The sequence below is a fragment of the Bactrocera dorsalis genome, chromosome 3 (assembly GCF_023373825.1).
Source record: "Bactrocera dorsalis isolate Fly_Bdor chromosome 3, ASM2337382v1, whole genome shotgun sequence".
Lineage (NCBI taxonomy): Eukaryota > Metazoa > Arthropoda > Insecta > Diptera > Tephritidae > Bactrocera > Bactrocera dorsalis.
The window spans coordinates 15340241-15362384 of record NC_064305.1 but is presented as its reverse complement, the minus strand read 5'-3'; the positions used below and the strand labels follow the sequence as shown (position 1 = coordinate 15362384).

General features: G+C 38.2%; 1 protein-coding gene and 1 non-coding gene across 3 annotated transcripts in view; both read right to left on the bottom strand.

Moving 5' to 3' along the window:
• Window positions 1–20799, bottom strand: part of LOC105226312 (ecdysone receptor) — a 319570-nt gene extending 298771 nt beyond the window's left edge. Inside the window, exons 1-2 of one of the 2 annotated variants that reach the window (XM_011205142.4) lie at window positions 5105–5462; window positions 147–638 (exon numbers count right to left, since the gene is read on the bottom strand). The gene's annotated coding sequence lies outside the window, so the exon portion shown is untranslated. Of the gene's footprint in view, window positions 1–146; window positions 639–5104; window positions 5463–20772 lie in introns of those variants that run through there. The other variant, XM_011205141.4, reaches the window with a different exon arrangement.
• A 1136-nt stretch (window positions 20800–21935) lies between these two features.
• Trnan-guu (transfer RNA asparagine (anticodon GUU)) lies at window positions 21936–22009 on the bottom strand. The gene has a single exon. It is a non-coding gene; the product is annotated as a tRNA-Asn (tRNA).
• Window positions 22010–22144: the final 135 nt, after the last annotated feature.

Sequence of the window (22144 nt, the reverse complement as noted above, 5' to 3'; positions counted from 1 at the left end):
AAAGGAGCAACTTCAGATTTTTAAGGTATGATATTTACTATACTATATTTGAAATCTTTTTAAAACTATGTGGTGGGGTGTTTTTAATGGTGTTTGAATGTCTAATTTTCAAAATATATGGAAAAATACTTGATAATATATTATACCTTGCATATAAGTACGTAGATCTTGTGGTAACCGATGTTAGTGTTAGATATTATTTACCAAGCTCAGCCTTAATCCTGAATTTAAGAGAGATGTTCTGTAGTGTTGCACTTAATCCAGAGTATGTGTTTTTAACGGTGTTTTTTAAACGGCGTTTATATATGTATACACATATATTTATTTAATTTTATATATACGTATTATATATCCATATACATATATCTATGTACATATATCTTCAGATATATGTAATTTATTTTAGAATTTCATTTTTGAACACAAGCACTCAACTTTTAACACATTCCACATTTTTCATGCGATTTTTTTATTTGTTTAATGAATTTTGCAGAATTGATAAATATTTATTTATGCTTTTTTGCATCTTTATTTCACAATTTTTTTCAAATTCTGCTATATATTTCTATACACTGTCACATTTTCAGCTTCGTTGCATTTGTCACTTTCTTTTGTCTTTTTAATATACTTTTTTTTACCTAAACAGAAGAATAAGGAATAGAAACAATAATGATTGCACTAATAAAAAACAAGACGACAGAATAGCAACAACAACAACTGTAGTGCCGAGCAGACGTTTGATTTCGTAGCGTAATCGTACTAGGACGAGACAGTGTTGTAGAACATTTCGGAATGGATCCGCACATGAAAACGATACACTTAACGAGGAGCGAAAACCACTGCATACTAAACACCACACATGAGCATACATACATACATATATGCATGCATATATAAATATGTGCATCCGATAGAGAAAAAATTGAATGAGACTACAATAGCAATGCTTGCATACAAATGTCAAGTATGTATGTAGGTGTATGCATGCAGCAGACGAAAGAGACGTAAAACGATAAATGAAAGTAGTGCTTGTGAGGGAGTGCATACAACAGCACGCACACACATACACATGTGTATATGTTTGCATGCACTGCGTTTGTCGATGACGGCAATGAGAAGGCGACGGCAGTGACTCCGGCTCCGACTTCGACTCCGACTCCTGTGACGACTAAAATGTTAATACAAGTATACAGTTTCTGTTATTGTTTTTGTCTCGTTTACTGAATGCTGTTATTATTATTGTTGTTCTTGCTAGAACGTCTGTTCGTTTATGTTGAGCTGCATTTTATTGATGTTGCCTTGTTTGTTGTTGGGATGCGCGTGCGAGACAATGCTGCTATGTAGTGCGTACGGTCGGGTGAAGAAGGTAACGGCGGGTTGCGTGAATTCACAATCACTTAGCACACGAAATTCAACATGCGTACGCTAGAAATACCAAAATAACGCAAAAAAAAAATAATTGCAGCGCTGATCGGTCAAAAGCGATATTGCTCATTTTTCGGTTGTTTTACACTAATTTGTTTTATGTAAATTTATTTTTTCTTGTAAATTTTATTTTTATTTTATATATTTATTTTTTTATTTTTTTTTATTTCAACGCTGATCGGCCAAAGGATGTTTTATTTTATTTAAATTTATTTTTTCTTGTAAATTTTTTTTTAAGTTTAATTTTTATTTTATTTTATACATGTATATATTTTTTATTTTATAATATTTGTTTACATACATATTTTTATTTTTTATTTTACTTCATTTAATTTGTTTTATATTATATAAAACAACGCTGATCGGCGTATTTAGTATTTTTTCGCATGTTTTATTTTATTTACATTTATTTTTTCTTTTAATTTTTGATTAAGCTAATTTATTTTTTATGTTAATTATTTATTAATCTACTACATAATATGTATAATTTTCATTTTATTTATTTATTTTATTTTAATTAATTAATTAATTATTTATTTATTATATGTTGTTTTTTGCTCTTGCATTATACTTTTCCATTACCGGCTTTTTAAATATATATATTTGTTTTGTTACATATAAATAATGTATCTATGTACATATGCTTCTGCTTCTTGTTAAGAATTCTTTTAATTTTGTGTTTTTTTATTTAATTTGTTTTTAATTTAAAATTCCTTTAAGATTTTTGTACTCTTTATTTTTTCATTAAAACTCTTTTATTTAGTTTAACTTTTTCGTTTTTAATTTTTGTTATATTTTTAATTTTTTTTTAATATTTTATATTTACTTTTTTTTTTCTTTGTTTATTTTTTTGTTTTTTATTTTAATTTTTTATTGTAATTCTGGCGCTATATTAATTTGTTTAATGTTTTTAATTTGATATTTTCCTTTTTAAGTATTATTACATTTTTTTCTTTTATCAATTTTTTATTATATATTTTAGTTATATTTTTAATTTTTATAATTTTTGTATAATTACATTTATTTCTCTGTTTGTTTATTTTTTGTTTGTTTTTATTTTCAATTTTTCTTTTAACTCTTGCACTATATTCATTTTTTATTTAATGTTTTTAAATTGTTTTGTTTATTATTCTTTTTTTTGTTTTTTATTTCAATTTTTTTACTATTATTCATTTGTTTATTTTTTAAATTTATGATATTTTATCTACTTTTTATTTATTATCTCACTATTTATAAATTTATTAACCATTTTCCTATTTTTTTAACTCTCGTTATAACTTAGTTTTAGTTAGACCGAAGACCTCTCGAAGCCATTTTAAGGTTTTGAATTACATCTTGAAAGCAATGTCCGTTAGTTTGTCTGTATACATATACATATGTATGTACATATATTTATATAGTCCCTCAATTTTGAGTTATGGAACTGAAAATTTTCCATAGTGCTTCTCTTGTCTAAACGCTGCTCATTTGTCGGAACAACCGCCGATATCGGACCACTACAGGACATAGCTTCCTTATAAGGAAAACTTTTTTATTTGGCACGACATCTTTAAGAAATTTCCCATGACGATATATTATGTTATGTGTGTTACATGTTAATTAATATTCACTTGTTTTTTCTTCGTAAATATAGTGGGACTTCCCTAACTCGAATTACCATAATCCACAAAAAAAACTTCGAGTGTGAGAGACTTTGAGCTATGGAAGGAAATTTGTTTGAAATTTGACTGCAATTGCCAAATCAACGGCTCGAGTTATAGAAATTTTACAGCTTTTGCTAATTCAATAGTTCGAGTTATGGAGAATTTCGACTTATAGAAGTTCGAGTTTTGGAAGTTCCACTGTATTTTTTTATATCGTATTATTTATATTTAATATTTTTAATTTTCAATATTTTAATATCATTATTTCTTTATATTGAACACTGACACTTATCGAAAAAAAAAGTTGCAACTACACATATTAATACGTATGCAATTATGTTATGCACTTGTGTACATAAGCACTTACATTTTTATAGTGCCAACAAAATTCGATATCTCATAACTATAAAATATGTAAATCACATACGAATTTTTTTGGAAATATAATATTTCACACATCCACAGACCACATACACTTTTTTCCATCACATTACATTGTTTCAGTAACACTATGCACCTTTAAATTTATTTTAGTAATGCCTGACCCAAACAATCGTTATCCAATGCACTTCACTTCGCATCAACGCGTTTTTCCACAATTTTCTCAATGAATTTCCGACTGAAATTTTACTAGAATTTCTCTTTTCTTACACTTAAACTTTGGCCTGCACCTCACTTGGTATGCGCACAAAGTTTGGACCATAAAATTGATGCATCTTGCAGACTTTTTTTTAACTATTAGAAGCAGAAGCCTGCATTCCAACAAAATGGTTATTGCCAACTAACGCGAACAAGAACTTTTGCTGCGCGACTCTCACTCAGAGTCCAACGAAAATAACTAACTAACTAAAACGTTGAGCCAGCGAGTTAGTTTATCGGACAGCCAGCAAAATACACTTATATGTTTGTGTACATGTGTGCCTGTTAGTGCATATGTACGAATTCGCATTGCTAGTTTTAGAGACGATGAAAAAATCCGCAACAGCAGCTCAGTGCAGAGTTAAGTCCGCACATACAAAAAGAACACACACATTAACTCACTATTTAACCGTGTCCGTCCATCGATTTTATTGTTTTGCTGCTACGTACACGTTTATGTACCACACTGTCCGTCCAACCAACGACCGACCGACCGTGCACTACCAATTGGGCTCATACTACTCGTACGTCGTTATTATTATTAGGGCCAAGAGTTACCGCGACTCGGCCGTTTAGGCAGTGCACTTGTGTAAGCACACCTACATACAAATGCGTGTATGTGTGTGTGTGTGTTGAGGGAAAATGCATTGTATGCATTCGCTCACTCTCTCGCCAGTAGTTGCTCTCTACGCTTTGCGCTCTCCTGCAATTACACTTATCAATTTGTTTTGTTTATATTCTTCTCCACACGCGGCGGCAATTTGACAGTTGTAGTGTAGAAAAACTGTGAGCACCGGAGCGCACTCTCATTGCATTTCGAAATCCAATTCGCTCTGCTTTTTAATGTGTCTTTCGTAACTTCTTTCATTGTTGCTTTTGTTATATGCTGGCTGCTGCCAAAGCTGACTGATGGCGTCTACGCCGCCTGCGTCTTGGCTGACTTTTGCTTTGATTCCACAGCTGTTTTTGTTGTTGTATAGCTGCGTCGCCGCCACTCTTTTACCACCGCCGACGTTCATTCGCCACTAGCTCTTGCTTTATTATGTACTTTTCCCGTACGTATGTGATTCTATATATGTATACATACATATGTATGTATATATGTGGCTGAATGCATCGCTTGGTTGCATTGCTCACTATTAGCCGCAGCCAAAGATTTTTCCTACTATCCAAAAACAAAATTCTGCTCAGCAATTAGCCTGCCTGCAGTCGCACGAATGAGCACAACTCACTGCTTGTGTGTGTGTGTTTATTTTCCCACTGTATAGCGCAAACCTACACACACACACACCTTTTTGCTTATACATCTGAGTACACTTTAGGCAAACTGATTTCCACTTTTTCCTCGACACAAATTTTCACTGGCTTTTCACACGCCACACATTCGCCTTATTTACCTTTGTTATTCACACGCTTCACGCACAGATTTTCAAATATATTTAAGCACTTGCTTGTTTCAAGTTATTTTGTTTATTAGCAATTTTTCACTTTGTCGCACAACAAAACACACACGACACGAAATTTGCTCACGTTTCTAACGCTCGCCGCAGCACAATCACCAACAATATAACTACGAGCTACCTAGTGGCTGGCTATTTCAAATATTCTCCGCTTTTCTTTGCTCGCCTCATTTGTCTATTTCTGACATTTCGTCTTGTTCACCGCATTCGCTCACTCACTGCCCACATTACTGTTGTTGCCGCTGTCGCTACTGTTGCAACACACTGCTGCATTGACAGCGGCGCAAATCTTAACTAGCACTCTCACTCTCTCTCTCTCCACCGTGGTATTGCTCTCGCGAAAGTATGTCATACAATGTGTTTGTTGTTGTATCTATTTTGTTTACGTGCTTGAAAGCGCAAGCGCTTTTATATGTCGCGCAGCATTGCCAGCACTGAATTGTCACTTTTATTTTATCCAAAACCCTATAACTCAGGCTCCAAAACTCTGTTGGTTGATAAAATTATCGATATGTGGTGTAGGAGTTTCTATGCTCAGCTGATTGAGAGAGATGCTGTGTTTATGCATGTTCTGTAACCAGAACTTCTCGAACTTTTATGCTAACGGATTATAGCGAAGGTATAAGATATGATATAATAAATAAATGAGGATTGCACCGCGACCTTAAATCTTTTGTGTACCCTCCTAAGTCACAGCAACCTACCTAACCACAGCATATTGATGAATTCCAATATACTGCTAGGTGCTAGGGAGGCAATGTAATCCTTATTTGGAAACATGGATCCAAGGACCTTTATCCTGCGTTTGCAGACTGCTTTGCAGTCAATTAGCAGGTGCTCTGGAGGTATTCTTGAGACCTGCACCTGGAATGTGGTTTGGAATCAGCGACACCATAAGCTGATGTTGAAATACAACAATATTAGCAAGAAATGTGGAATAAAGTCAAGGATACCAGCTGGAGATTTTCAAATGCATCAATCTTATCAACAATTTGGTCATAATAACCCTCAAAATTGATGCGACAATACTGAGAAGTTTATTATAAAATGAAAAAATAAGTTTTGAACCGTTTTATTTCATCACATGATTCATACCGCGATCACAAGAAATCAAATTTCGATAACATTTTCGTTTTCGATAAAAACTTTTACCAGCCATTAGTACAGATATCGATTTGAAACTTCGCACACTTCGATTTATCTTAAGCAGACTTCTCATTTGTTAAAATCTTCAATATTCGACCAATACAAGATATAACTGCCATATAAATTTATCGATAAAAATCTAGTCCTTTTATTTTGAGTCTGGGTTCCTATAAGAATTTCGGAAATCCGCATTCACTTTTACTTCATACCGAATCACTTGAAAGGAGTCGCTAAACCGAACTCTGGCGACTGCTTCTCTTTGTTGGGGGGGTTCACTATCAGCAGCTCCTTATTAACTCCACCTTCAGACTTCCTGACTATTGTAGTGACTTCCAGGCCGAGGTTGCAGCCATTAAAGTAGCGGTAGATTTGCTGCTCCGGAGTGCAGCCTTCTTCAGAGAAATGACCATCCACTCAGGTAACAGAGCGGCGATACTAGCCTAGAACAGCGCGTTCAGGAGTGTTCAAAGAGTGCTTAGGACACAGCGGAATCGCAAGAAACTGTTGAACTAGCAAGAAAAGGCACCCCAACTATCGGTAGAATGGGAGCGCGTCGGTGATACCGTATCTTCTTGTCTTCTACTACTAGATTACTAGATAGCTGGACTTCGCGTAAGCTTGGCCAGTGCTGGGCCATCATCGGTACTTGCACTGTCGCAAAAGCATTTAAGCCCAAGATCGATCGATCTAGTGATCTCTTTGCTCTCAAAAAGAGAGGGTTCATCAGTTGTAAAGGGTCAGCGGAGGGTTGAGGCATGTTATTTAACGTTATTCCCAAGAAAGAAGTAGTTATTGAAAACATTTGACAGGTGTTCACCTAAAACATACGCTATTCTCCAACCGAGCCGATCCTCGTCAACGACTCTACTTTGAAGCCTCATCCTTCCCACCTAACCAAACAACGTATCATGACAGTTTGTCTTCAAGTCAGCAAAACATAGCGAAATCTTGTTTAGAACCAGAAAATGAACAAAGACACTAAGCGGAAAGTAAGTTAGACGCATAGAAGCATAGCGCAGCAATCAAAACCATTAAAACCAGTTGTGTTGCTGCAACAAAGGAGAGCAAACAAAATGAAAAGTTGTAGCTGGAAATGTTGAAATGGCAGCTAAACAAGTGGTGCTCAACAAAACTATGTTACAAAGTCAACAGCAAAATGCAAAAACGCGACAACCACAATAGCAGCAACAACAATAACACCAATAACAACAAATTGCAATACTCGCTTGCATATACGGCAATATGTTGCCAACAGGAAAATTAAACAGAGCTTAAAACCGCAAAACAAACAAACACACACACATACAAACAAGCATAATGGGCGTTGTGTGTGTGTGTGTAGCGACGCCAAGCAACGTGGAGTACACGACGACGACGACGAAGTATGCAATGTCTGCAGCGTGTGAGGAAAAGATCGAACGAGTTTATTATAAATACAACAGAAGGCCGTGAAAGAGCTGCCAAAGCACACAGAAGGGAAGTAAAACCAGTTTTGGTGTGTAGCCAGAGCTTTTGTGCCGGCTATTTTTATGGCAAGCAGCAATTGAGCGAAATACGCGCCGAAACAAGCAAACGTAAACGATAGAGGAATATGTGATAAAAAGCAGTGTTGGAAGAATGCTAATACACATACACACACAACTACTTGAATACATATTATATCTATAAACATATCTAATTGAAATAAATTGTAACGAAAAGAAAAAATCTGGAGAATTAGAAGCACTGCCGAGCAGAAGCCGGTGAGTAGCGAAATTGTTGTTATGTGCCGTTGCAGTTGTTGTGTGTGTGCTTGTATGTGTAATTATGTGAAAGATGTGAATGCTGAGTAAAGTTACTACGCAATAACAGCGCTGCGAGTTGTAGGGCCTAGTAAAACCGAGAAAAAACGTTAACTTCGGCAGCACGAAAGTTAGAATACCCTTCATAGTTAAAGAAGTTTTTTATACAAGAGCTTGATTTTGATTATTTCCTTTCAATGGCAGATATGTACATATGTATATGATATAGTGATCTGATCTGGAAAAACTGCAGATATTTTAGGTTGAGTTACAATGATGACTAAGTTTCGAGAAGATGACTAAATTTCGTTTCGTCTCTCCGCCATTTGGCGCCAATTTGAGATACCAAGTGTAGCCAGGTCCTTCTCCAACCGATCTTTCCAACAGAGTGGAGATGACCTAGCAAGCGCAGCCGCCGTCTCTTGTTTCGCTGATCTACATATATCTACGACTTATGATTTCGGATGGCAGGAGATATTTCATCTTGTCCTCGTTCGCAACCAAACTCATACGCTTCGCTTCCTTATCCAGTCTGTAGAAAGCAGAAACTAACGGCGCGGTTGTTGAGGACAATGATAACAATATCTAGGAAGATTATACCTTCACTATTTAGCTCTGCAGCTCGTATTGTTTTCTCCAGCAATAGCTTTAAGAAGTGACACGATAGGTAGTCTCATTGTCTGAAACCTCGCTTAGTATCAAACGGTGCGGAGAGGTCCTTCTCCGTTATAGTCGAGCTTTGGTGTTACTCAGCGGCAGCTTACACAGTCGTATTAGTTTTGCGGGGTTACCAAGTTCGTACATAGCGGCATAGAGGCAGTTCGTTTTCGTGCTGTCGAAGGAAACTTTAAAATCTATGAAGAGGTGCTGTGTGTCGATCTTCCTTTCTCGGACTTTTACTAACATTTGGCGCATTGTGAAAATCTGGTCGATAGTAGATTTTCCAGATCTAAAGCCACACTGATAAGCTCCAATCATTTCGTTGACAGTGGGCTTCACACACTACGTTCGATAAGACCCTTTATGCGATATTAAGAAGGCTTATGCCACTGTAATTGTCATAGATTGTGGCGTCCCCTTTTAGTGGACTCAGCAGAGCACACTTAGGTTCCAATCATCGGGCATGCTTTCATCCCGAGCATATCTTGCAAAGAAGCTGACGCATGCACCTTGACAGTTCTTCGCCGCCATATTTAAATAGCTCGGACGGTAATTCGTCGGCCCCTGCCGCTTTGTTGTTTTTTAGACAGGTAATTGCTTTTCGATCTTCTTCATGGTCGGACAATGGAACGTCCGCTCCTCCATCATCGATTGGGAAATCGGGTTCGCCATCGTCAGGTGTTACGCTTTCACTGCCATTCAGCAGGTTGTAAAAATGTCCTTCCTTAATTTGAGTATGATCTGGCCATCAGTCAATAGATCACCTCTGGGGGTTCTACAAGACTATACTCCGGTCTTCAAACCTTCTGTTAGCCGCTGCCTCTTTTCATAGAATTTTCGAGCATTACCCCTGTCGGCCAGCTTGTCAAGCTCTTTGTACTCACGCATTTCGGCTTCTCTCTTTTTGTCTGCAAATGCGTCTTGCTTCCCTCTTCAACTCTAGCTATCTCTCTCTTCCCGCTCGTGTTGTGATCGACCGCAACATTGTGTGGTAGGCTGTCCGTTTTCTCTCCACAGCGACACGACAGTCCTCATCGCGTCAGCTGTTCTTTCGACCTTTCCGAAAAACAATGGTTTCGCTTGCAGCTGTGATCAAGGAGCTTGAAATGTCGTGCCACAGTTCCCTTATACCGTGTTTCTGATGAGTGCTTTCAGAGAGCAGGAGTGTAAGTCGAGCAGAAAACTGTTTATCTATCGGTTGGGACAATGGTCTGTGCCAAATTTCGTAAAGGTATCTTGTCAAATCAAAATGTTTTCTATACAATAACATGGTTTTGATCGCTCAGTTTATATCATAGTGGTTCTTCTGGGAACTTGAATTTTTCATATCTATCAAACTATGAACTAATAAATGTTTGAATATCTCTATATCGTCAACTAATTTAAAATATATTTAACAAAAATTTATTCAAAAGCTATGGCAACTCATCAACTTTACCTAGGTTTACTACAACAACCTCAAGTAAGCGACTAGCATCTCTTCAAAGAATGTGCGGAATGCAATGTGAAAGTATTAATGAAGTTGTAAAGTATACTTGCATACATATTATATTATATTATATACATACATATGTATATATGTACTTATGTATGTGTACATGTTTGCATCCGTGCATTTCACAAACCCTAATTTACGGTGCATTGAGGCAGGTCCCATCAAGTGCCTATCAACTTCCCTGTGCAAATGCAATGGAGGGTTGCACTTTGACTGATGCATGCAAATTCATATAATACACTTTTGCAGCAGTGTGTGTGCATATTATTGTTTGCGCATACTCCATACGGGTTTTCACGTTGATGTTTGAAGCGAAGGAAAGTTTCTCGATATTTTTTTCAAGCTCGCAGCAAGAATATGTAATTAGCGCACTCATAAGAGCCAATTATCACATTACGCTTTGCAGGGTTCTGACTGAGCATTTGCAAAATAGCACAGAGATTCTTGAAAACACTTAATATGCAAGAAAAAAAGGAATCCTCCACACTTCTCTAGATTTTGTTATGCTCATATGACCACTCTGTTAATCTGCTTTCGGCTATATTCAATCTGGATATCCTATATTCTCATATATTTTTCTCATAATAGACGTCTAAGTTTGCCGTAATTTTACTACTTAAACTTTCTTGATATTATTTCTTATTAATTTTATTGCATAATTTTCCTTTAACCTCGAAGTTTCTCCGTTTTCTGAATCTATACCTACTTCCAGCCGCATATTACTATCACTTCCTTACTTTTATTACCAGATCACAATGGCAAATTTGGAGCAAAAGTCTTCAAGGAGAATACGTAACTAAAGTCTCGATGTTATTTTCACAGTCTACGAAATATGAATGTACTGATAAACACTAGAGACCGAGAAATAGTTGAAACTGTAGACTTCAACCGAAGAAGTCGCTCCTAAGAAGACGCTTCCGGGCAAAAATTCGAGTTGAAAGAGGCAATTGTAGACTTCAACCAGGAAATTCGCTCCTGAGTAGACTCTACCCAGCAGAGATTTGGGTTGGAAGAGCAACTTAGTCACCATGGAGGCTGGAAAGTGGGTTTTTATGGCGGCTAATCATTTTTTTTTTTCAAAAGGATTTTCCGCATCGTTTCCCAAACCGTGGACGAAGCATGGGTCCAGTGATACACACAATAGCCCAAAGAGTATTCGAATCTGTAGACTTTACGCAATGAACTCGCTGTAAAGAACAGTATCCTTGTCAGAAAGAATCTAGAGGAATTATCCGGATCATTTAGCGACCGCCGACGAAGCATGGTTCCATTGGATTACGCAATATCCCAAGGAAGATTCGAACCTCTAGACTTCACGCAATTTACTCGCTGCTAAGAACACTGTCCCAGTTAGAAAAGCAGTCCGGGAACCCACTCTGCAGGCTTCGTATTTTTAGGATGGGTTAAAGCAGTTGGACCGTTCTTTTGCTAAATGAATCGAACAGAAAGCATACTTTTTTGACGCTATTTAAGCGTAAGCCGAAGTCTTTTCAGGGCCATTGAGGAAGCTCCAACCCATTGTAGACCATAAAATAGTCGAAACTCTGGCTTTTACCCGGGGAACTAGCTTCTAAGATGGCTCTCGGAATAGAAATTAAAGTGAAATGAAGCCAACATTGCAAACCTCCTGAAAATATATCTTCCAGATAGGTTAAAGAAGTTGAGTTAAGTCTTTAGACCTAACTGTGGAGCTGTGACAAGTTGCTTCTTCCAAAATGTTTACTCTTCACCATGTGAGTGCGTTGTGAGCTTTGCTAAGAGTTAGCAGTTCAATGGAATGGTTGAGCGCCCCGAAGTCCATCGATCCAGCACCCCAATGCACGAAGACAGGGGAACTCCGTTCGTTCTCATATTAATGGAATTTGGGTAAGGATGCCTTTCTTGCAATCTCATCGGCTTTACAGTATCCGACGATTCCGCTGCAGTCAGGCACCCAGGTAACTTTAATATGGAAGTAGTTATCCGATATGGATACTATGTTTAGAAATAACCCCCATGTTCCAAGAAATCATAGTATTCCTTCGTAGGCTAAGTACTTAATGGATGGAACTTGATAAATATATAAAAGGAATATTCCTAAAACTTATCAGCAGTATACGATAGACTTTACTGAAGAAGCAGTTAAGTAGGATAGCTTTGGGGAAGCCTTTAGCATGACCAAAACTGCCATTAGATAGGACTACTATGAGACAATGATATTTTTTTTTAGATCGGCGAAAAAACAGCCCTTGGTTAATTCCGGTGCGTAAAACCGGCTGTCGTGGGAACACATGACATCGATATCAATGGCCATAACAACCGTGCCGTTAGTTTTGCTTTCACCATGTTGGACAAAGAAACAAAGCAAAGGGGTCTAGTAGTGAAGGAGGGCAAGACGAAATATCTCCTGTCATCAAACAAGCAGTCGTCGCACTCGTGTCTTGGCTCCTACGTCACTGTTGACAGTCATTACTTCGAAGCCGTAGACAATTTCGTCTATCTTGGAACCATCATTAACACCAACAACAACGTTAGGCCCGAAATACAGCGCAGAATAACTTTTGCCAACAGGCGCTACTTCGGACTGAGTAGACAATTGAAAAGTAAATTCCTCTCTCGACGACCAAACTCTACAAGTCACTCATCATCACCGTCCTGCTATATGGTTCAGAGACATGGACGGTGACATCTGATGAGTCGGCACCATATAGCACCTCTGCCCCACATAGCAGGACGGTGATGATGACCACATCCTATGAGTCGGCGTAACGAGAGAAAGGTTCGGCGGAAGATTTTTGGTTCTTTGGGCATTGAGATATAAGGCGACATGGTTGTATACTACTACTGTGCTGGTCCGATATCGGCGGTTCCGCCAAATGAGCAGTTTCTTGGAAAGCATAAGAAGTATGCTATATTTTAGATCGAGATCGGAAAAACTAAAGGACTAGTCTCTGTTTATACCGACAGATGGGCATTTCTAAATCGATTCAGCACGTTATGCTGATCCTTTATACCTTACAGGGTCTTCGACGTTTCCTTCTGTGTATGAGAAACTTCGGGCCCCACTTCATATACCCCGTTTAAAGCGCAAAAACAAACACAAATACAAATAGTAAGAAAATTCGGACTTTTAGGTATTTGCAGTTGTCGTTAGCTATCTGATGCAATTATTTCGCACGCGAATGCAACCCTGTAATTCAATCTGCGCTTATCCATGCCTGCTACGACTATTCATAGTGCACGAATAACAACTAAAACAAACTCAAAGAAAGAAATAAATACAAAATAAGACGAGAAAAGCAGACGCTGCACTAAAAAACGTACAAGCGACTATGCAAATTCGCTGAAATAATGTTTGTATGCCAATATGCAAAAATGCTCGTAGACAAATGCAAACATACAGAATCGCATTAAGGTGCACATACTTACAACAAATACACACATATAAATGAATCACTGTGTGCGTGTGTGTGTGTTTGTTGCGCTTAGCTGCCTCCCCAAACATCTTGTCGGCCGACCTGTTTGCCTATGCGCGCTCATCTGCCTCAAGCCACAGCGACTCCTCCCTGCCGACGTCGCTGAACACACACCTGTGTTGTTGTTGCGATTGTTGTTGCCAAGTGGGCATAAACGTATTGCATGTTGTGCGCGACGGCGTGTAAGAAAACAAAATTATACACTTTTCATTTTATTCATTTTTCACTTTTGCGCCGTCAGCGCGTCTTCCTCCTATGCTGTCGCCGCAATCGCCTGGCAATCGCTAGACACACACACATATACACATTTGCTGCAATTGCTTGTCTGCTCCCGTAGTTGTTGTTGTCGCTGACTCGAGCAAATTTATTTTTCAATTTTTCATTTTTGCTGTTGCTGTTGCTGTTGTGTCTTCCCCCACTAAGGGTTCAGTCGCAGAGTTGAAGGTCAATCGTTGTTTTATGTCATTCAACTTGTCCGTCGTTGCCGCCGCAACCGTCATTGCAGTCAAGACGGCCGCCGACGTCCCACGTCCCACGTCTGCCGTCGAACGTTTTCACTTTGGTTGTTGTTATTGTTATTTTATTTTTTTTTTTTTGGTTTTGTTTGTGTATATGCCTCGCATGCAATTTTTATGTTTCTTCAATTTATTTTCGTAATCGCACGTTTCTTTTGCATTTACATTTCCTTCGCGTTTAGTTGTGAATTTTGATTTGCTCAACGTCTTTTTGGCGTTTGCGTTTTGTTGTTGTTTGTCTATGCAGCAGATGATTTTCACACATGAGCACTTGAGTGTACATGGCATAGCTTTTCAATGTAAAATCAACTTGCCGGTTATGTACAATACGAGTTTGTGGAAATAGACTTTTTTCGTCGTCTTCATTTTTATACCCTGAACTGGATCTATTATGTGTGCCACGAACGTATCAAAAATGGTTGATGAAGTGAACGTCGGGATCTATTGCGCGAAGTTAGAGTTCGGGCGACCCTTCAAACTGCCGGAATACTGCGATAACTGCCAGGCTAAAACCTTTGCGGTAAGGAAAGGTGCTGAGACGTAAATGTAAAAGAGGTTTAGTAGGGGAGGAGGATACTACCGCAATGAACTAGCTTCTTCCAAGCGAAAATACTAGGCATAGAGAAGGCCTGTGAAGTACTACTGAACAACTAAGGAACGATACAGAAAGAGACCATTTAAACAGATAGATGGGTGGCACTAGTAGCCGAAGATCATCTCCAGTTTAGTAAACAAATGTAAGAAGGCTTTAAGCTCACTGGTAAGTCAAGAGCTTCTTTAGACGAGTTCGAGGCGGAGATAATATCATGTCTGTTAGGACTGATTAAGAGAGAGCTCAATAAAATAAGCAGGTAGCAGACAAGGCCAAAATGTGACAAGACAAGAATCAAGAACTTATAACATATGTGGGTCCAAAAATGTATACAGACTTATAGCTACCATTAAGGGACATTAGGCATTTGAAGAACATGCGCTAAAAATGAGAACGTCCTATAACAGCACTTGCCGCAGCTGCAGGTCCGAAGGGAGTAAGGAAACTAGGAGAGTGTAAGAAAACATATTGGATACGTAACCTTGAATGCCTATGAATAAAAAGTATAACGAAGAAAGGTAGTTTCGTTGAGAGCACTAATGATTTTAACACAACACTGGTATGTGATATAAGATTTAAAGGTCTGCCGATAGTATATCAAAATGGCACATCTAACACATCTCATACTAATTGAGTCCGTAGGGACTAGAACACCTCCTCTGGCTGGTCTTATCTAGAACCCAGCTTAGATATCTAGGAGCTTCGGAGTTCAATGGATTGGATGAAGTATCCAAATTAATGTCTCTTAAAATTAGCACCTCTTCTGGCTGGTCTTATCTAGAACCCCGCTTAGATATCTAGGAGCTTCGGAGTTCAATGGATTGGATGAAGTATCCGAATTAATCTCTCTTAAAATTAGCAAAATTGTCCTCTGACATTACAAAATTTCAGACTTGAGACGTTGTGACGTAGGTTCCACGATTTCAGCGGTAAAGAATCCTACGTCATTATAAAAAAATGAAAGTTACGTCTGCTCTTAATATGTTAATCGAGAGCATTACTTAGACCTGAGAGAATGCCTTTTTTTTAATGAAAGGCATAATAACTGTAGGCTAGAAAATAAGTTATGGTATAATAACACGTTTTTCAACCTGCTGGCCCGAAACATCGATCAAATTCATGAAATAGAAGACCGCTTCGAGATAAAAATTAAAGTTGAAGTTCAAGTTCACGGCTAAATAACAACGTAGCTCCGAGTGCGACGAACTACCGGTCGTGTTTATAAAAGCGTGATGGTGAATAGCAAATGTATGTTTGGCTGGACTTATGAATAGTATCCTTCTTGACATAGAAAGATTATTACAATATATTATTTTTTACTTACAGTAGTCATCACATCACTACCTCTAAGATCAGAACTTCAGTAACTTGGCAAAGTACGTACAGTGAGCAGAATGCAGAGCTTGCGCGGAAGATGATGAACGCTATAATGTTAGCTCTGTGTATACGCAGCCTTCAGCCATTTGAGACAAGATATTTTCACATTTCTCCACATAAAAAGATAGGATAGTTAATGGTCGAAAAGACATTTTGTGAAATCTATAGAGTCGCTCAACAAGACTAAATTGGTTAGATCTTGGGAGCATAATAGTGCTAATCATGACTTAAGTATAGTCACTCCACCTTTCCTGTGTTTGTCCTTTTCAATCAACCAACTCACCAAACGGAGTATACCAGAATAGAATTCGGTAACGAAAATACTAAGCAAAGATCCATAAGTCTTTACTTTTTATGTGTCTCCTCTTTAGAGAGAATTTGATAAGGGTCTTTTAACACCTAAAAGGAAACGTCAGAGATCCTAAAAAATATACGTATATCTAAATGATCAGCTGGACGAGCTAAGAGCCATGTCCGTCTATCGATCTGTCTGTATATACGTGAACTAGTCCTTCAGCTTTTGAGATATCGGTCAGAAATTTTGTACACATCTTTTCCTCTTCAAGAGCGATATCACATATAGCTGCTATTCAAACTGAACGATCAAATTCATGGAAATTCTTTTATTTAACGAAACATCTTCCGGAAATTTGAGACAAAATTTTGTCGAAAGCATCTCTATAATTTTTATACTCTCGCAGCAAAGTTGCTAAGGAGAGTATTATAGTTTTGTTCACATAACGGTTGTTTGTAAGCCCTAAAACTAAAAGAGTCAGATATAGGGTTATATATACCAAAGTGATCAGGGTGACGAGTAGAGTTGAAATCCGGATGTCTGTCTGTCCGTCCGCCCGTCCGTCCGTGCAAGCTGTAACTTGAGTAAAAATTGAGATGAAACTTGGTACACGTATTTCTTGGCTCCATAAGAAGGTTAAGTTCGAAGATGGGCAAAATCGGCCCACTGCCACGCCCGCAAAATGGCGAAAACCGAAAACCTATAAAGTGTCATAACTAAGCCATAAATAAAGATATTAAAGTGAAATTTGGCACAAAGGATCGCATTAGGGAGGGCCATATTTGGACGTAATTTTTTTTGGAAAAGTGGGCGTGGCCCCGCCCCTACTAAGTTTTTTGTACATATCTCGGAAACTACTATAGCTATGTCAACCAAACTCTATAGTGTCGTTTCCTTCAGGCATTTCCATATACAGTTCAAAAATGGACGAAATCGGATAATAACCACGCCCACCTCCCATACAAAGGTTAAGTTGAAAATCACTAAAAGTGCGTTAACCGACTAACAAAAAACGTCAGAAACGCTAAATTTTACGGAAGAAACGGCAGAAGGAAGCTGCACCCAGGCTTTTTTTAAAAATTGAAAATGGGCGTGGCGTCGCCCACTTATGGACCAAAAACCATATCTCAGGAACTACTAATCTAATTAATTTTACAACAAAATAAAAAAATATGTAAATGACGGGCAATGAAATCTCGATTATCACTTCATCATGCGAGAGTCTAAAATGTTCGATGACACCCGAACTTCTATCTTCGTTGCAGTCGAAGTTATCGTACAACGATTTACTTTTATCCCACTGAAAGTTATATAAAAACCGCACAACAATATGAGCTAGCGCTAGTGTGACAAAATATCTAATATACTGGAATAAGCACGTGTTATTAACCCAGAAAGCAGCGCGAATTCCCTCAAGCCGCTATAATAATGCATGAATAATGTAGTGCACAATAAAATGCCAAAAATGTCTGGCAGTTTCTATTACTTTTTTCTTTCTTTTCAACTGTTATTTGTTACGCCTTTGTTCTGGTATTCATTCGGTTTTTGGATCGATGAAAGGTCGCCCACCTGTGTGAGAAATATTTACAGTTTTTTTTTGTGATTTTTCGAAATTACTACAGACAACCAAAAAAGCGCAAACCAAAGGCAGAAAGGACAAGGGGACACAGGTGGGGTTAGCAGACAGGCCAAAAGGCACAGAAATATGAACAAATAAACGCAGTGTAACAGACTAACAGACGAGCAGACGAATGTGAACCTAAACAAATATGTATGTATGTATATACATATTAAACTAAATGTCTGTTACGAGCCATGTGCATTGGCCTTTACTAGTAAATATTTGTTATTGAATGTGTGTGTGTGTTTCTGAATTTTAGGTCTGTGGTGGTGGCCCGAAAAAGTCATGCCAGACGCCATGACTTGAGTTTATGAATAAATTACCACACTAATAACAACAACATGAAATTTGTTGTTGTGTGTATTTGTTTTTGACGGTGTTGCTCCTATTTAGCTTTTTATTTAACAGTGGCAAGGACGCGTCTCGCCTGTCACGTAGCGACACGGTTGTCTGCCGCGGCATTTGATGGTTATTTGAGTGTATATGTGTGTGTGTGTGGCTGTGTGCACATGTCATTGTCCTTGCAGACAATATTTATATTTACTTTCGCGCACAAACAAATACAAGTTTAGAATATATGTATGTGTATGTATGTGTGCAGCCACCTGTGTTCTTGGTATGTGTAGTGAACCATCAAATTCGTTGGGTTGTGCAGGACAATTGATTTTACCTCGTGACGTCGCGCTAAAATCGTGAAATCTGCTGAACTGTGTCAGCGTTTAGCTGGCGAGCTATTGAGATTTCATGTCGCGAGTTTTTGTTTACATATATGTATATAGTACATATAAGTAGTGCAAAAGGTGTGGTGAATATTATGGTCACCAGAGCGTATGATGAACAATGTATGTTAAGGAGTAGGAATATACATACCTATTGGATATTAAAGTATTGTAATAAAATTGAAGAAAGTAAAATCCAATGTTCTAATATTAACTCAGAACTTTTCTCTCGAAAACTTGTAACGCCGGCTCATCAGATGCCATCATTGTCCATGCCTCTGCACTATATAGCAGGACGAAGATGATGAGTGACTTGTAGAATTTGGCCTTTATTTACTTCTTAATTATCTACCGAGTCCGACCTGATTAGTACCTGTTGGAAAGAGTTGTTCAAGATCAGATTTCGAGGCGGAAGTTGTTGTTGGTGTTAATACTGGCAGACCAAATTAACTACGGTCTAACAGCGCGGTTGTTATGTTATGTCAACAGTAGATTGAAGAAGTTGCACTACAGGGAGTCGCCTTATCTGAAACCTCGTTTGGCATCGAACAGCAGAGGTTTTCCGATCCTGACAGAACTTTTGGTATTGCTCAACGTCGAACCTTATATGCGATGCTGAGACGGCTTCTCCCACGATAATTGGCGCAGATTGTGAGGTCTCCCTTTTTATTGGGCAGAACACACTTAAATTCCAATTGTCGGGCATGCTTTCGTCCGCCCATATTCTACAAAGAATTTCGGCCGCCAATCCTTCAGCCCCCGCGGTTTTGTTGTTCTTCAGGCGGGTAATTGTCATTCGAACTTCTTCACGGTCGAGCAATGAAACGTCCGCTCCATCGTCAGCGATTGGTGAATAGGGTTCACCATCTCCGGATATTATGCTTTTACTGACAATCAGCAGGCTGGAGAGTGTTCACTCTATAATTTCAATTCAGTTTTGGAAGAATTTTAGAGCATTACCCCTGTAGGCCAGCTTGTCAAACTCTTCGTACTCACGAATTTCGGCCTCTCTCTCTCTTTTGACTGCAAATGCGTATCGCTTCCCTCTTGAACTCTCGGCATCTATCCCTTCCCGCATGTGTTGTGGTGGTTTGGTACGTTGCGAGGTAGGCATCGTACCAGTTGTTCATTTGCCTTTTCTGAAAACCAATGTACGTAAGGAGCTTCAAATGCCGGCCCACAGTTCCCTTATACCGGGTTGCTGTTGAGTGTTCTCAGAGAGCAGGAGTGCAAATAGAGCGGAAAATCTTTCGGCTGTCTGTTGTGATTACAGCTTCTCGACGTCGAACCTTCCTTGTATTTGTTGACGTGCGTTTTTTTGCTGCGCAGAGCCGGGTGCGTATTTTCGCGGCAACAGGAGACTGGTCCTCGGAGCGTACGCACGTGTAAAAGACAGGAGACGTATCTTCCATCAGTCACAACATGATTGATCTGGTTGGTGGCTTTTCGATCCGGAGACAGCAAGGTAACTTGATGAATTTTCCTATGCTGGAATATAGTTTGGAATTCATAGTATCTGTCAAAAATTCAAACACACACTGTTTATTAGTTATTCAGACAACAGCTGATCTATCGCTGCCACCTTTAAAAGGTTTATAATGCTCGCTTCAAGACAACATTTGCCGACAACGAAATTTCGCTGTCGTGCAGTCGTGTCATGCCGCCGCCTTTGTGGTCAGAGCTTTATGCTGACGTTTTTGGGCGGTGCCTTCTAAAACCAGCTGAATTTAAAAAAAAAAAACTTTTTTGAAAAATTCACAAAATATTGTTCAAATGTTGCTCTTTGATATGCTCAAAAGTTGTAATGAATTAATTCATTTATTACATATATGAAAAAATGGGTGAAAATACGCATTTTTTCGGCCGTTAACACCCACTTAACCACTCAAAGTTTCATCAAAAAATTCTGTATGATATTAACAAATAACATTTATTAAAATAATACTTACATAAAAATCACTGATAGACCAAGAGCTGGAATAGAAGGAAAACATATACATAAACATAATATTAGATAATCAGTTCTGTAATAAAATTCTTAATTACTGGCTAAAATTAGCTCGTGTTCGCACACCTGAGGTGATATAAGAACTTGTAGATATATAACTACATGTATGTACGTATGTATGCATGTATGCATAAATATGTATGTACGGCGCTTTTATATAGGTAGTAAGCACACCATGAAGAAGAAGTGCGCCATGAGCCTCAACTCTCACGTTATATGGCGACACTTAAATGCCCATAAAAATACTTTACGAGTATTTACCACTTATAGTTATGACTGCAGAAGATTTATTGAATGAATGCAAGCCAACAATGAACAAACGCACCGACAACGACAACGAATTGACCAAAACATTAAACTTCTTCGTCTTAGCGCTTGCTCCCTGCGACGCACTCACACGACGACTTGACACTTAATTAGTCTCTCAATTAAAGTAATGAACAATGAGCCGAACAAAAATAAAACACACACAACGCACAAAAAGTAGCAAAATGACAAAAAAAAAACAAAAAACATGTGTGGGAGTGTAGTGCTGTGGGCAAACGTTAATGAGCAGTGAGACGAGAGACAACATGAGACGAGCACGAAAATAAGACAAATGCACTTTTTCGGTGGATAATTAAATTATACGTGTTTGCGCGCATTGGAATTCCACACAACAACAATACGTAGCCTTTGACTATAGCGCGAATTGAACGCCAATGACGTTTTCTCTCGTGGGCTAGCTGTTTAAGCGACTGCACGCCGGCTTGTCGCTGTCATTTGATGAATTGCGTCGCAAATAATAATTTTGTGTAGATTAATTATGTACATATGTACAAAATATTTGTTCACTCACTCGCGACACGCAGCAAGTTCAATGCACTTTCGGAAATAAACGCATTTATTTTCGATTTAAACTTTATATTACTCATGCCGCGTGGGATGTTTTAGTGTAACTGTGTAACCAATAAAAGCAAAATAAAATCTTAAAAAATACATTTTTTGTGAAATGAAATTCTACCAATTTTGAATATACTATTATATAAGTCACACAAAAAACGGGTAAGAATTTCAAGCAAAGCATAAAAAGGAAGAGCGAAAAAAATCAGCAAAAAAGTTGTGCGCCCCCGGGTGGGCTCGAACCACCAACCTTTCGGTTAACAGCCGAACGCGCTAGCCAATTGCGCCACGGAGGCTCGCGGCCAAAGTTTGACAAATGCGCGTTTTATCTTTGGCCAGAAAAGAATAGAACTAAAAATAAAGAAGGTTAGGTAATGTAATCAACACATGGTTTGAAGAACCAATATTTTCCGCTATTCGAAATCGTGTGT